The sequence below is a fragment of the Cryptomeria japonica genome, unplaced genomic scaffold, assembly GCF_030272615.1.
Source record: "Cryptomeria japonica unplaced genomic scaffold, Sugi_1.0 HiC_scaffold_32, whole genome shotgun sequence".
In the NCBI taxonomy this organism is placed as follows: domain Eukaryota; kingdom Viridiplantae; phylum Streptophyta; class Pinopsida; order Cupressales; family Cupressaceae; genus Cryptomeria; species Cryptomeria japonica.
The window spans coordinates 62,619-72,500 of NW_026728854.1; the positions used below are offsets into that span (position 1 = coordinate 62,619).

The following is a 9,882-nucleotide window of genomic DNA, read 5'->3' on the forward strand; positions in this document are numbered from 1 at the left end:
GCACACAGGCCACGGTGCAACCCGGGCGTTGTGCGCGCACCCCGGTGCGCCCGAGGTGCTGCGCGCGCACCCAGGTGAAATCGGTGTGCACCTCGGCCAGTGCGCGCTCGGTCGAGTCGCGCACGTTGGCCAAGGTGCACGGTGATGTTTCTTACTCTAAGGTTCCGCACCAGACGCCCGGGACAGGTGAGCGAAGCTGGGCGGGGCCGGGTGCGCGGCCGGGGCAGGTGCACGCAGCTGGAGAGAGCTTTGGAGCACACTTCGGAGCGCACCAATGATGCGCTCCATTCAAAAGTTTCCTGAAAAGGCAAAAAAAGTTGAGATTATAGAATTTCCCACTTGAGAGATTGTAAAAAAAAAAAATTTAAAATGAAGGAAACGCGGGTGCCAAGGTGTGCGCAGCCCAGCCAAGGTGTGCGCACCAAGGCGCCCACCCTGGCGAAGGTGCACGCAAGGTGCGCACCCGAGGCAAACCGGACAATTAACCCAACTTTCGACTTCGCGCGCACCTTGGAGCGCACTTCGGAGCGCTCCTTGGTGCGCACCAATCTTGGGCACCTCGGAGTGCACCATGGCGCCCACCAAGGTGCGCACCCGGGGCAAACCGAGCTCCGACTTCGTGCGCACCTTGGAGCGCACGAAAGGTGCGCACCATGGCGCCCACCAAGGTGCGCAGCCCAGCCAAGGCGTGCGCATCAAGGTGCGCACCCTGGCGAAGGTGCGCACCCGGGGCAAACCGAGCTCCGACTTCGTGCGCACCTTGGAGCGCACAAAAGGTGCGCAACCCAGCCAAGGTGTGCGCACCCCGGTCAAACCGAGCTCCGAATCGTGCGCACCAGAGGTGCACGCCATCGTGCGCACCTTGGAGCACACTTCGGAGCCCTCCTTGGTGCGCGCCGATGTTGCGCACCTCGGAGCGCACCCGGGGAAAACAATGCAATTAACCCGACTTTCGACTTCGTGGGCACCTCGGAGCGCTCTCGGGTTCGCACCTCGGAGCACACCGAGGTGCGCACCTTTGATGCGCTGCCTTCACCAATTTCCAGAAAAGGCAAGAAAACATTGAGAAGGTGTGCGCACCGAGGTGCCCACCCTGGCGAAGGTGCACGCGAGGTGCGCACCCGGGGCAAACCGGGCTCCGACTTCGTGCACGCCGCACCTTGGAGCACACTTCGGAGCGCTCCTTGGTGCGCACCAGGGCGCGCAACCCAGCCGAGGTGCCCACCCCGGCGAAGGTGCACGCGAGGTGCGCACCCGGGGCAAACCGGGCTCCGACTTCGTGCACGCCATGGTGCCCACCGCGGCGAAGGTGCACGCGAGGTGCGCACCCGGGGCAAACCGGGCTCCGACTTCGTGCACGCCGCACCTTGGAGCACACTTCGGAGCGCTCCTTGGTGCGCACCATGGTGCCCACCAGGGCGCGCAACCCCGCCGAAGGTGCACGCGAGGTGCGCACCCGGGGCAAACCGGGCTCCGACTTCGTGCACGCCGCACCTTGGAGCACACTTCGGAGCGCTCCTTGGTGCGCACCATGGTGCCCACCAGGGCGCGCAACCCCGCCGAAGGTGCACGCGAGGTGCGCACCCGGGGCAAACCGGGCTCCGACTTCGTGCACGCCATGGTGCGCACCGCGGCGAAGGTGCGCACCCGGGGCAAACCGGGCTCCGACTTCGTGCACGCCGCACCTTGGAGCACACTTCGGAGCGCTCCTTGGTGCGCACCAGGGCGCGCAACCCAGCCGAGGTGCCCACCCCGGCGAAGGTGCACGCGAGGTGCGTACCCGGGGCAAACCGGGCTCCGACTTCGTGCACGCCGCACCTTGGAGCACACTTCGGAGCGCTCCTTGGTGCGCACCATGGTGCCCACCAGGCCGCGCAACCCAGCCAAGGTGTGCGCACCAAGGTGCACGCGAGGTGCGCACCCGGGGCAAACCGGGGTCCGACTTCGTGCACGCCGCACCTTGGAGCACACATCGGGGCGCTCCCGGGTTCGCACCGGCGTTGCGCACCGTGGTGGGCACCTCGGAGCACACCAAGGTGGGCAGCGAGGTGCGCACCTTTGATGCGATGCCTTCACTAATTTCCATAAAAGGCAAAAAAAAAACGAGATTTTAAAATTTCCGTTTTGAAAGATAGTGAGAAAAAGGGAATGCTGGTGCCATCTTGAGCCCGCCCTGGTGCGCAGCCCAGCCAAGGTGTGCGCACCAAGGTGCCCACCCTGGCGAAGGTGCGCGCCCGGGCAATTAATCCAACTTCCAACTTCGCGCGCGCCAGGGTGGGAGCGCACCCAACAACCGGGCCTGGGAAGAGCCAATGCGAGAAACCCCACCAAACGCTCTGACAAAAAAAGAGGGGGCGCTCCAGTAACCCCGCTTCGGAGCGCACCCTGGGCAAACCCAGCCAAGGTGCCCACCCCGGCCAAGGTGCAGGCGAGGTGCGCACCCGGGGCAAACCGGGCTCCGACAACGTGCACGCCGCACCTTGGAGCACACTTCGTAGCGCTCCCGGGTGCGCACCTCAGAGCACACCAAGGTGGGCAGCGAGGTGCGCACCTTTGATGCGCTGCCTTCACTAATTTCCAGAAAAGGCAAAAAAAAAAGGAGATTTTAAAATTTCCGTTTTGAAAGATAGTGAAAAAAACGGAACGCGCGTGCCATCTTGAGCCCGCCCTGGTGCGCAGCCCAGGTAAGGTGCCCACCCTGGCAAAGGTGCGCACCCGGGCAATTAACCCTACTTCCGACTTCGTGCGCGCCAGGGTGGCAACCGGGCCTCGGAAGAGCCAATGCGAGAAACCCCACCAAACGCTCCGACAAAAAAAGAGGCGGCGCTCCAATAACCCCGCTTCGGAGCGCAGCCGGGGCAAACCCAGCCAAGGTGCCCACCCCGACGAAGGTGCACGCGAGGTGCGCACCCGGGGCAAACCGGGCTCTGACAACGTGCACGCAGCACCTTGGAGCACACTTCGAAGCACTCCCGGGTGCCCACCGGCGTTGCGCACCGTGGTGGGCAGCGAGGTGCGCACCTTTGATGCGCTGCCTTCACTAATTTCCAGAAAAAGGCAAAAAAAAATGAGATTTTAAAATTTCCGTTTTGAAAGATAGTGAAAAAAAAGGAACGCGGGTGCCATCTTGAGCCCGCCCTGGTGCGCAGCCCAGGCAAGGCATGCGCACCAAGGTGCCCACCCGAGGTGCACACCCGGGGCAAACCGGGCTCCGACTTCGTGCAGGCCGCACCTTGGAGCACACTTCGGAGCGCTCCTTGGTGCGCACCATGGTGCCCACCAGGGCGCGCAACCCAGCCAAGGTCTGCACACCAAGGTGCCCACCCCGGCGAAGGTGCACGCGAGGTGCGCACCCGGGGCAAACCGGGCTCCGACTTCGTGCACGCCATGGTGCCCACCGCGGCGAAGGTGCACGCGAGGTGCGCACCCGGGGCAAACCGGGCTCCGACTTCGTGCACGCCGCACCTTGGAGCACACTTCGGAGCGCTCCTTGGTGCGCACCATGGTGCCCACCAGGGCGCGCAACCCAGCCAAGGTGTGCGCACCAAGGTGCACGCGAGGTGCGCACCCGGGGCAAACCGGGGTCCGACTTCGTGCACGCCGCACCTTGGAGCACACATCGGAGCGCTCCCAGGTTCGCACCAGCGTTGCGCACCTTTGATGCGCTGCCTTCACTAATTTCAAGAAAAGGCAAAAAAAAACGAGATTTTAAAATTTCCGTTCTGAAAGATAGTGAAAAAAACGGAACGCGGGTGCCATCTTGAGCCCTTCCTGGTGCGCAGCCCAGGCAAGTTGTGCGCACCAAGGTGCCCACCCTGGCGGAGGTGCGCGCCCGGGGCAATCCGGGCTCCGACTTCGTGCACTGCATGGTGCCCACCAAGGCGCGCAACCCAGCCAAGGTGCCCACCGCAGCGAAGGTGCACGCGAGGTGCGCACCCGAGGTGCACACCCGGGGCAAACCGGGCTCCGACTTCGTGCACGCCGCACCTTGGAGCACACTTCAGAGCGCTCCTTGGTGCGCACCAGGGCGCGCAACCCAGCCGAGGTGCCCACCCCGGCGAAGGTGCACGCGAGGTGCGCACCCGGGGCAAACCGGGCTCCGACTTCGTGCACGCCATGGTGCCCACCGCGGCGAAGGTGCGCACCCGGGGCAAACCGGGCTCCGACTTCGTGCACGCCGCACCTTGGAGCACACTTCGGAGCGCTCCTTGGTGCGCACCATGGTGCCCACCAGGCCGCGCAACCCAGCCAAGGTGTGCGCACCAAGGTGCACGCGAGGTGCGCACCCGGGGCAAACCGGGGTCCGACTTCGTGCACGCCGCACCTTGGAGCACACATCGGGGCGCTCCCGGGTTCGCACCGGCGTTGCGCACCGTGGTGGGCACCTCGGAGCACACCAAGGTGGGCAGCGAGGTGCGCACCTTTGATGCGATGCCTTCACTAATTTCCATAAAAGGCAAAAAAAAAACGAGATTTTAAAATTTCCGTTTTGAAAGATAGTGAGAAAAAGGGAATGCTGGTGCCATCTTGAGCCCGCCCTGGTGCGCAGCCCAGCCAAGGTTTGCGCACCAAGGTGCCCACCCTGGCGAAGGTGCGCGCCCGGGCAATTAACCCAACTTCCAACTTCGCGCGCGCCAGGGTGGGAGCGCACCCAACAACCGGGCCTGGGAAGAGCCAATGCGAGAAACCCCACCAAACTCTCTGACAAAAAAAGAGGGGGCGCTCCAGTAACCCCGCTTCGGAGCGCACCCTGGGCAAACCCAGCCAAGGTGCCCACCCCGGCCAAGGTGCAGGCGAGGTGCGCACCCGGGGCAAACCGGGCTCCGACAACGTGCACGCCGCACCTTGGAGCACACTTCGTAGCGCTCCCGGGTGCGCACCTCAGAGCACACCAAGGTGGGCAGCGAGGTGCGCACCTTTGATGCGCTGCCTTCACTAATTTCCAGAAAAGGCAAAAAAAAAAGGAGATTTTAAAATTTCCGTTTTGAAAGATAGTGAAAAAAACGGAACGCGCGTGCCATCTTGAGCCCGCCCTGGTGCGCAGCCCAGGTAAGGTGCCACCCTGGCAAAGGTGCGCACCCGGGCAATTAACCCTACTTCCGACTTCGTGCGCGCCAGGGTGGCAACCGGGCCTCGGAAGAGCCAATGCGAGAAACCCCACCAAACGCTCCGACAAAAAAAGAGGCGGCGCTCCAATAACCCCGCTTCGGAGCGCAGCCGGGGCAAACCAAGCCAAGGTGCCCACCCCGACGAAGGTGCACGCGAGGTGCGCACCCGGGGCAAACCGGGCTCCGACAACGTGCACGCAGCACCTTGGAGCACACTTCGAAGCACTCCCGGGTGCCCACCGGCGTTGCGCACCGTGGTGGGCAGCGAGGTGCGCACCTTTGATGCGCTGCCTTCACTAATTTCCAGAAAAAGGCAAAAAAAAATGAGATTTTAAAATTTCCGTTTTGAAAGATAGTGAAAAAAAAGGAACGCGGGTGCCATCTTGAGCCCGCCCTGGTGCGCAGCCCAGGCAAGGCATGCGCACCAAGGTGCCCACCCGAGGTGCACACCCGGGGCAAACCGGGCTCCGACTTCGTGCAGGCCGCACCTTGGAGCACACTTCGGAGCGCTCCTTGGTGCGCACCATGGTGCCCACCAGGGCGCACCCGAGGCAAACCGGGCTCCGACTTCGTGCACGCCGCACCTTGGAGCACACATCGGAGCGCTCCCAGGTTCGCACCAGCGTTGCGCACCTTTGATGCGCTGCCTTCACTAATTTCCAGAAAAGGCAAAAAAAAACGATATTTTAAAATTTCCGTTCTGAAAGATAGTGAAAAAAACGGAACGCGGGTGCCATCTTGAGCCCTTCCTGATGCGCAGCCCAGGCAAGTTGTGCGCACCAAGGTGCCCACCCTGGCGGAGGTGCGCGCCCGGGGCAAACCGGGCTCCGACTTCGTGCACTGCATGGTGCCCACCAAGGCGCGCAACCCAGCCAAGGTGCCCACCGCAGCGAAGGTGCACGCGAGGTGCGCACCCGAGGTGCACACCCGGGGCAAACCGGGCTCCGACTTCGTGCACGCCGCACCTTGGAGCACACTTCAGAGCGCTCCTTGGTACGCACCAGGGCGCGCAACCCAGCCAAGGTGCTCACCCCGGCGAAGGTGCACGCGAGGTGCGCACCCGGGGCAAACCGGGCTCGGACTTCGTGCACGCCGCACCTTGGAGCACACATCGGAGCGCTCCCGGGTTCGCACCAGCATTGCGCACCTTTGATGCGCTGCCTTCACTAATTTCCAGAAAAGGCAAAAAAAAGAAAAAAATGAGATTTTAAAATTTCCGTTTTGAAAGATAGTGAAAAAAACGGAACGCGGGTGCCATCTTGAGCCCGCCCTGGTGTGCAGCCCAGGCAAGTTGTGCGCACCAAGGCACCCACCCTGGCCAAGGTGGGTCACGGGGTGGGTCCTAGGGTGGGTAACGGGGTGGGTACTAAGGTGCGTGCCAAGGTGGGTCATAGGGTGGGTGCCAAGGTGGGCACCAGGGTGGGTGTGCACCAACCCTAGCCAGGGTAGGTCACGGGGTGGTTGTCGGGGTGGGCGTCAAGGAGCCAAGGTGGGTGGCAAGTAGCCAAGTTGCGTGCCAAGGTGGGTGTCGGGGTGGGTGCCAAGGATCCAAGGTGGGTGCCAAGGAACCAAGGTGGGTGTCTGGGTGGGTGCCGAGGTGGGAGCCAGGGTGGGTCCCAAGGTGAGTGCAAAGGTGGGTGCCAGGGTCAAGGTGAGTGCCAATGTGGGTTCCAAGGTGCCAGGGTCAGGGTGAGTGCCAATGTGGGTTCAAAGGTGCTAAGTTGGGTGCGAGGTTGGGTGCGAGGGTGGGTGGGTGCCAAGGTGTGCTAGGTGGAAGCCCGGGTGGGTCGGCATCCCATGGGTGTCGAGTTGGGTGCCTGATGGGTGCTTCTTGTCAAGTTTTAGTCGTCGGGACTCATTTCGAGCCTTAGAGGTCGTTTCTTGTCCGGTTGCCCTGTCTTCGACCTGGGAACCCAATTTTGGTCCTCGGGTCCCATTTTTTTTTGTCTCGCATCCCACTTTTGGCCTGTGGCCTTTTCGGGGTCGATTCTCGTTTTGGGCATCAGAGCATGTTTCTTCTCCTAAAACCCAATATTTGTTTATTAAGTCTCGGAACACATTTTTGTTCTCGTGGACCCATCATGGGTCTTGGAACGCATTTGTGGTCCTTGGGTCCCATTTTGCATCCCGAAACTTGTGTTTTGGTGCTTGATCCCTATTTTGGGTGCCCACCTTGCACCAAGTGCGCACCCGGGGCAAACCGAGCGCCTTGGTGCACCGGGGCAAGATCGAGCGTGCACCCGAGGCGCCCCGAACATGCACCAAGGTGCACTCGGCCCACATGTGAGCGCAGGTCGTTGCGCCCGAGGTGGTGTGTGGGCACCGCGTTGCAGACGGGACACTGCACGCACACGACGCCCCCTACAGGTGCACGCACGTAGGCCGGGCCGGGTGCACACCCGACGCCCTAGCAAGGTGCGCGCACCCGGGCAGGGCTCACACTTGGCGAACGGGGCGCACTTCGCGAGGGAGGGTGTGCACCTCGACGGGGGTGGGTGGCCGGGGTGGATTCGCACGTGGGTCGCGGTTTGCTAAGTACACACTGCGACAAGCTCATAACGGGTGCGATCATACCAGCGTTAGTGCACCGGATCCCATCAGAACTCCGCAGTTAAGCGCGCTTGGGCCGGAGTAGTACTGGGATGGGTGACCTCCCGGGAAGTCCCGGTGTTGCACCCTTTTTTAGTTTTTCGCCGGGCATCGCAATGCTATTTGAATAAACCTTTTGCCCGTTTGCGTTCTCGTCGGGGCCGGGCCGGGCCGGGGTGCGCTGCCCGCACTACCGCGCGCGCGGGGGCGACACCGAGCGCGCACCCGAGGCGCCCCGAGCACACAGGCCACGGTGCAACCCGGGCGTTGTGCGCGCACCCCGGTGCGCCCGAGGTGCTGCGCGCGCACCCAGGTGAAATCGGTGTGCACCTCGGCCAGTGCGCGCTCGGTCGAGTCGCGCACGTTGGCCAAGGTGCACGGTGATGTTTCTTACTCTAAGGTTCCGCACCAGACGCCCGGGACAGGTGAGCGAAGCTGGGCGGGGCCGGGTGCGCGGCCGGGGCAGGTGCACGCAGCTGGAGAGAGCTTTGGAGCACACTTCGGAGCGCACCAATGATGCGCTCCATTCAAAAGTTTCCTGAAAAGGCAAAAAAAGTTGAGATTATAGAATTTCCCACTTGAGAGATTGTAAAAAAAAAAAATTTAAAATGAAGGAAACGCGGGTGCCAAGGTGTGCGCAGCCCAGCCAAGGTGTGCGCACCAAGGCGCCCACCCTGGCGAAGGTGCACGCAAGGTGCGCACCCGAGGCAAACCGGACAATTAACCCAACTTTCGACTTCGCGCGCACCTTGGAGCGCACTTCGGAGCGCTCCTTGGTGCGCACCAATCTTGGGCACCTCGGAGTGCACCATGGCGCCCACCAAGGTGCGCACCCGGGGCAAACCGAGCTCCGACTTCGTGCGCACCTTGGAGCGCACGAAAGGTGCGCACCATGGCGCCCACCAAGGTGCGCAGCCCAGCCAAGGCGTGCGCATCAAGGTGCGCACCCTGGCGAAGGTGCGCACCCGGGGCAAACCGAGCTCCGACTTCGTGCGCACCTTGGAGCGCACAAAAGGTGCGCAACCCAGCCAAGGTGTGCGCACCCCGGTCAAACCGAGCTCCGAATCGTGCGCACCAGAGGTGCACGCCATCGTGCGCACCTTGGAGCACACTTCGGAGCCCTCCTTGGTGCGCGCCGATGTTGCGCACCTCGGAGCGCACCCGGGGAAAACAATGCAATTAACCCGACTTTCGACTTCGTGGGCACCTCGGAGCGCTCTCGGGTTCGCACCTCGGAGCACACCGAGGTGCGCACCTTTGATGCGCTGCCTTCACCAATTTCCAGAAAAGGCAAGAAAACATTGAGAAGGTGTGCGCACCGAGGTGCCCACCCTGGCGAAGGTGCACGCGAGGTGCGCACCCGGGGCAAACCGGGCTCCGACTTCGTGCACGCCGCACCTTGGAGCACACTTCGGAGCGCTCCTTGGTGCGCACCAGGGCGCGCAACCCAGCCGAGGTGCCCACCCCGGCGAAGGTGCACGCGAGGTGCGCACCCGGGGCAAACCGGGCTCCGACTTCGTGCACGCCATGGTGCCCACCGCGGCGAAGGTGCACGCGAGGTGCGCACCCGGGGCAAACCGGGCTCCGACTTCGTGCACGCCGCACCTTGGAGCACACTTCGGAGCGCTCCTTGGTGCGCACCATGGTGCCCACCAGGGCGCGCAACCCCGCCGAAGGTGCACGCGAGGTGCGCACCCGGGGCAAACCGGGCTCCGACTTCGTGCACGCCGCACCTTGGAGCACACTTCGGAGCGCTCCTTGGTGCGCACCATGGTGCCCACCAGGGCGCGCAACCCCGCCGAAGGTGCACGCGAGGTGCGCACCCGGGGCAAACCGGGCTCCGACTTCGTGCACGCCGCACCTTGGAGCACACTTCGGAGCGCTCCTTGGTGCGCACCAGGGCGCGCAACCCAGCCGAGGTGCCCACCCCGGCGAAGGTGCGTACCCGGGGCAAACCGGGCTCCGACTTCGTGCACGCCGCACCTTGGAGCACACTTCGGAGCGCTCCTTGGTGCGCACCATGGTGCCCACCAGGCCGCGCAACCCAGCCAAGGTGTGCGCACCAAGGTGCACGCGAGGTGCGCACCCGGGGCAAACCGGGGTCCGACTTCGTGCACGCCGCACCTTGGAGCACACATCGGGGCGCTCCCGGGTTCGCACCGGCGTTGCGCACCGTGGTGGGCAC

The 9,882-nt window shown here is 63.5% G+C and overlaps 1 non-coding gene across 1 annotated transcript; it reads left to right on the forward strand.

Annotated features, from left to right (window-relative positions):
- The first annotated feature begins 7,668 nt into the window (after window positions 1–7,668).
- On the forward strand, window positions 7,669–7,787 carry LOC131861646 (5S ribosomal RNA). Its single transcript, XR_009360679.1, has one exon. It is a non-coding gene; the product is annotated as a 5S ribosomal RNA (ribosomal RNA).
- Window positions 7,788–9,882: the final 2,095 nt, after the last annotated feature.